We start from the raw sequence: 6,242 nt of genomic DNA, 5'->3' as shown, positions 1-6,242 counted from the left end.
CTTAATTATTGAGGGTCACAAAGGAGCATTTGGCAAATTACTGTTTGGGATATTTTTTAAAAGCCCTACATAACATTTAACAAAATATAATCCCCCCCCAGAAATTATTAATTAATTAATTTATTTATTATTTTCCATATGATCAGAAAGACAGTGAGTGGGCCCTCTAATGTTTCATAGGGAGAAAAGGTCCTTTTAAAAAATATAGTATGTTTAAAACTTGTGACATTTCTTTCTTTGAGAAAATCTTAACCCAAATCTAAATTAGGCATTCAAAATAATATTTACCCTTAATTATTGCTGTAATATGTGCTCAATTCAGAAAATCTGGAAAATACTGAGAAGAGTGAAGTGTAGAAAACTGAAAACTTTCAGTGGCCTCCATGAGAACTGTGAGGAGTTTTGGCTTGTGTCCCTTTTTTTCTATCACACTTTTTGTCCTATAGCATATAGAACTTCCTATCATGTCATATAGTATATGTAATTTCAATCCATATTCCTATGCAGTAAATATTCATCTGTTTGTGATACTTAAAATTTTCCATAAGTTTAAAAATTTTCCATAAGTTTAAAAACATATTGTAGATACTTCTGTTTATTTTCTAAGGGCAAATTCCTGAAATTGGGAGGTGTGGATGAATGGCTTGCTCACTGTAAATGTCGTGTGTGTGCACATGCCATAGGATTTTCCAATGTTGTTCTCTGGAAAGTCAGCCAGTGCTTTACCCTTCTCCCCCTTAGGTCTATGAACTGCCATAGTCTTTCTAAACCTTCATAACTTAGATCAAGGTCTTTCCTACTCAATTCATCCAACATTATCTTGCCTTCCCTCTCACAGAGGAAATGAAGACATTAGAAAAATTCCCCCAATTTCACTTGGAATCTGCAAAGTTATTAATAATTTGCCCATGACTTTTACTTTTCTTCTTGCTCAGTTTTCTGTATTCCTTCTGTGTGTGATCTTCTCTTATCTTCTGAATCCTATCATCTTAGTACCATATCTGAGGTCACAAACCAACATTTATCATGGAATTTGTTCATTCTGTCGACCTGATTATATTTCTGGCAAAAAGTTTTTTCATAATGTTTTATTGCTATGTAAATATTGATAGATATTCCTTTTTAAAATGAAAATAAGCTAATCATTTAAAAAAGTATATATTTCTTTTAAAATGGTATTCCATTTTTTAATCTCTGAAATTGGTCGTTTGTGTTCTCTAATTTTTTTCATCTCTTATGCTAGGAATTTATCAATTTTACTAGTTTTTTTTTTTAAAGAACTAACATTTGGCTTAAGAAGTTTTTCTTTAAAAATTTTGCTTTTTGCCTTAATTTATTTTTGCTTTTTAAAAATAAATTTTTCTAATTTTCTAATTTCTTCAAATTACTTTTGTGATTCTTCTTTAATCCATACATTGACAGATTTCCAAAACATTTGGGGGTTTGCTCTACTTACTACTTATCCTTCATTTTTAGCTTACATCCCCTGTTGTCACAGAAAATTCTCTGAATTATGTAAATACATTGATTGATTGAAAATTTGTTTTATGGCTAGCAAATGTTCTGTTTTGGTAAATGGTCAATGTGTATTTGAAAAATGTGTTCTGCAGCTCTTTGGTTTATATTGAATTTAAGTAAATTAGGTCAAACTTATGTTTCTGTTAATTGTGTTTTTCAAAAATTTTCTACTTTTGAATTTTCGCTTGCTCTTTGATCAGTAACAAGAGAATGTGCTCAAATCTCTCCTGTTTGTAGATTTGACTATTTCTCCTTTGAGTTTTGCCCATTTTGCTTTATATATTTTAATCCAGAAGATTATATGCAAACAAATTTAAGGTTGTTATGCCTTCTTGCTCGATTCCCAATAGGGGGCGGTGCAGGAAGCAGCCAATCAATGACCCTCTCTCATCATTGATGTTTCTATCTCTCTCTCTCCCTTCCTCTCTCTGAAATCAATAAAGATGTATTTTTTTAAAAAAAAATTTTAAAAAAAGATTACATGGTACACAAAGACTAAAATATCTACTCTGAGATCCTTTACAGTGTTTGCTGACCCCTGCTCTGAACTCCAATATGATCTCTGAATTGTTACATTGTCTTAAATTACTATTACCATGGACAAGGCAAGGTTATCAGAAGCCTTGGTTGATATTATGTTCCTTGGATTGCAATGGAATGGCTAAGGTATTTTTCATGGCTCCTTCTCTTTGGCAGACTCTGAACTCTTGAACTTAGAGACCACAAAAATTCATGCTTAATTTTTTGCCACTTAGCAGCCACTTTTTGTTTTGTTTCTGAACTAACACTCTGTATTTACAGCTTAGGAATTTGCAAATGTATCTAGAAAACTTGTGCTATGTCTGCTAGATTCATTTTCTGTGAGTTGCTTTTTTTGTAATTTTAGCCATTAATCCTAGAGGTCTTGATAATTTTGAATTTTGAATTGTTTCCCAAGCCTAGAGAGACCGCTGCAAGCTTGAACCTACTTCTTGCTGTTCTACACCTATACTTTATGGTAAAAGTCAGCAATTCCTTAAAGGGGTGTATGGCATCTAGTATAGAGCTTATCACTTCTCATGAGGACCTGGTTCCTTGTATCCAGTTTGTGCTCTTCTCAAATGTCTTGATAAAACAGCTTTGAAACTATTTATTTACATTTGCATTTCTTTGACTTAAATTTTTTTTTTTTTTTTTTCAATTACAGCTAACATAAAATATACATTAGTTTCAGGTGTACAACCCAATGTTTGGACATTATATAACTTACTAAATTATCATCATGATAAATCTCATACCTATTTGACACGATATTACAATATTACTGACTATAGTTCCTATGCTGCAATTTATGTCCCCGTGACTATTATGTAACTACCAATTTGACTTATTAATCCCTTCACATTTTTACCCATCTCCCCAAACACCCTCCCATCTGGCAATAGTTAAAATGTTCTCTGTATCTATGAGTCTGTTTCTGTTCTGTTTGTTCATTTACTTTGTTTTATAGATTCAATTGTTAATGGATATGTATTTATTGCCATTTTATTATTCATATTTTTTTATCTTTTTTCTTTTTCTTCTTAAAGAAGATCCTTCAACATTTCATGTAATACTGGTTTGATGGTGATGGACTTCTTTAGATTTTCTTGCCTGGGAAGCTGTTTATCTGTCCTTTGATTCTGAATGATAGCTTTGCTGGGTAAAGTAATCTTGGTTGTAGGTCCTTGCATTTCATCACTTTGAATATTTTTTGCCAATTCCTTATGGTCTGCAAAGTTTCTATTGAGAAACAGTTTTATGGGAGCTCCCTTGTAGGTAATTAGCTGTTTTCCCTTGGTGCCTTAATGATTCTCTTTCAGTCTTTAACTTTTGTCATTTCAATTATGATATGTCTTGGTGTGGGCCTCTTTGGGTTCATCTTGTTTGGGACTCTGTGTTTCCTGGACTTATATCTCTATTTCCTTCAACAGGTTAGAGGAGATTTCTGTCATTTTTTTACACAGGTTTTTAATTCCTTGCTCTCTATGTTCCCCTTCTGTAACTCCCATGATGTGAATGTTGGTACTCTTAAAGTTGTCCCAGAGACTCCTTATACTACCCTCAGTTTTTTGGATTCTTTTTTCTTTTTGCTGTTCTGATTGGGTGTTTTTTGTTTTCTTATCTTCCAAATCTCTGATTTGATCCTCTGGTTCATCTACTCCACTGTTGATTTCCTGTAATGTATTCTTCATTTCTAACTTTTTTTTTTAATGTTTTATATCTCCATTTTTATGCTTCCTATTTCTTGAAGTTCTCACTAAGTACACCTACTCTTCCCCTAAGTTCATTGAGCATCCTTATAAGAAGTGTTTTGAACTCCACATCTACTAAATGGTTTATCCATTTTGTTTAAATCTTCATCTAGAGCTTTGCTCTGTTTTGTCATTTGGGACATGTTTCTTTGTCTCCCTGTTTTTGTTTTTATGTATTAGGTAAAGCTGATACATCTCCCAGGTTTTGTAGAGTGGCCTATGTAGTAGGCGTCCTGTAAGGTCTAGTATCATAGCCTCCCCAGTCACCCAAGCTGAGCATTCCAGGTGTGTGCTCCATATGGACTGTGTATACCATCCTATTGTAGTTGAGCCTTGATTGCTGTTGGTATGTCAATGGGAGGGATTTACCTACAGGCCTATTGGCTGAAAGGAATGGCTATGACCATCAACCACTGTGGAGGATCAGCTGTGCAGGGGCCATCCCCAAGAAACAGAACTTACTTCAGTGGAGCTCTGGTGCCTGCTGAGTTTATCTCTTGAGTGTGTCACTTGTGGAGGTGGTTGAGTGGCTCTTCAGGGTGGCCTGAAGCTATCCACCAGGTCTGCAGGCTCTGGGGACTTCAGGGAGGTGCAGGTCAAGGTCAGCTGCCACATTTGTAGCTATAATTATAATGTGTGGGGGAGTGCGAGGACTTAGTCTGATACCAGCTACTGCAACAAAGCCGGAAGTGAAATTCCTACTTCAGTAAATTTTACTTTAGTTTTAAACTTCATCACTTCTATTATTGAGATTTATTTTATTGTTCTTTTTCTTGCTCATAAACTTGAAAGCTGTCTGCATCTATGTGTACTCTTTCTTGTATATTTTTTTGGCTATGCATTTTATTCTGAGCTTCACTTTAGCTATATTACATAAGATTTGGTTTCTGCTTTGTGACTGCCCTCATCCCCAACCTTCCTGAATGTTTTGGAATTTCCCCTTATATTTCTTCTTCTTTTTTAATATGGATCACTTCACAGATTTGCACATTGTCCTTGTGCAGGGGCCATGCTAATCTTCTCTGCATCATTCCAGTTTTAGTATATGTGCTGTCAAAGTGAGCACCCCTTCATAGCTCTTATTAACCAAGAGTATGTAAGAGAGAATTGTATTATTTTACAATTTCTAGATGTTAGTGTATGTTTTTTTAAATTTCTGGTTATGTTACTAATTTCTAATTTTATTGCATACTTTGTAATAAGAGTATTATTTACATTTTGGAGCTTATTGATGCTTTCTCTCGGTCTAAGGTATGAAATTTAATGAGTATTTTGTGTTGCTTGAAAATAGTGTATTCTCTGTTTTCAGGTTATTGAGTCCATCCCTTCTGATGCCTGCTGTTGTCTCTCCGTCTGTCTCTGTGTGTCTTGTGTCTCATTGACTGTTTTCTGGCCTGAGTTCAAAGTTGTTATGATTTCTACTTTGATTTTGTTTGTACTTGTACTTTACCCAATATTTTATTTTTCACCTATCCAAATCATATTTGTCTCATTCTGTCTCTCACATATAGCTCACAATCTTAATTTTTATTGTGTTCCAATATTTTACCTTAAATAAAGTTAGGTCACTTACTTTTAATGATATTTTAAGGAGATTTGAGCTTAAATTTGTCCTATTATTTTATGCTATGCCTTATGTTTGCATAACTTTGCTATTAAAAAGCTTTCACTCTGGCCTAGCCAGCATAGCTCAGCAGTTGGACATAGACCTATGATCCAGGAAATTGAGGTTCAATTCCCTGTCAGGGCACATGCCAGGGTTTCAGGCTCAATCCCCAGTAGGGGGTGTGTAGGAGGCAGCCAATTAATGGCTCTTTCATCATTGATGTTTCTCTCTCTCTCTCTCCCTCTCCCTTCCTCTCTCTGAAATCAATAAAGACATATTTAAAAAAATCTTTCACTCCATAGTCAATTTACATTGCTTCTTATGAAAATTGGTAAAAAATGTATATCTATAAGTTTTATATTGCTATTTTACTCTATTAAGATTGCATTACCCCTGATTATTAACAATGGTAAAACTTCCATGCCCTCCCCTCTCAACCCTCTCCCAATATGACAAATTCAGTTTACTGTATTATTTTTGGTTTTGGTTACCTTTGCACCATTATAGTTACATTTTAAAAATAAACACTGAGTGATGTTATCTGACTTCCATCAGGAAATAATTACAAGTACACACACACACACACACACACACACATACACACACACTTCCACCGTGTAGGGACAGTCCTGCTGCCCTGACCATTTCTGCTTTGCACTTGTCATGTACATATATGCCAACAGCAATCACATGTAACTCCTTATGTAAGAAATTTTTCTGATCTGTTGGCAAAGGCTGGCTGCCAGAAGTGCTGGAGAATTAATATTCCTTAACCAATGCTGAAGAAAGTTGGTAAATACACAAGCTACTCTAGCCCTTGACTGGAATAACTCTAATGCTTGCTC

At 34.6% G+C, this 6,242-nt stretch overlaps 1 non-coding gene across 1 annotated transcript; it reads right to left on the bottom strand.

Moving 5' to 3' along the window:
- Positions 1-4,750: 4,750 nt before the first annotated feature.
- LOC148094427 (U6 spliceosomal RNA) lies at positions 4,751-4,857 on the bottom strand. The gene has a single exon (XR_015716294.1). It is a non-coding gene; the product is annotated as a U6 spliceosomal RNA (small nuclear RNA).
- Between the last annotated feature and the right edge of the window lie 1,385 nt (positions 4,858-6,242).

This window comes from Miniopterus natalensis, chromosome 1 (assembly GCF_054644295.1).
Source record: "Miniopterus natalensis isolate mMinNat1 chromosome 1, mMinNat1.hap1, whole genome shotgun sequence".
NCBI classification, from domain to species: domain Eukaryota; kingdom Metazoa; phylum Chordata; class Mammalia; order Chiroptera; family Miniopteridae; genus Miniopterus; species Miniopterus natalensis.
This window is presented reverse-complemented; position numbering and strand designations above follow the sequence as displayed.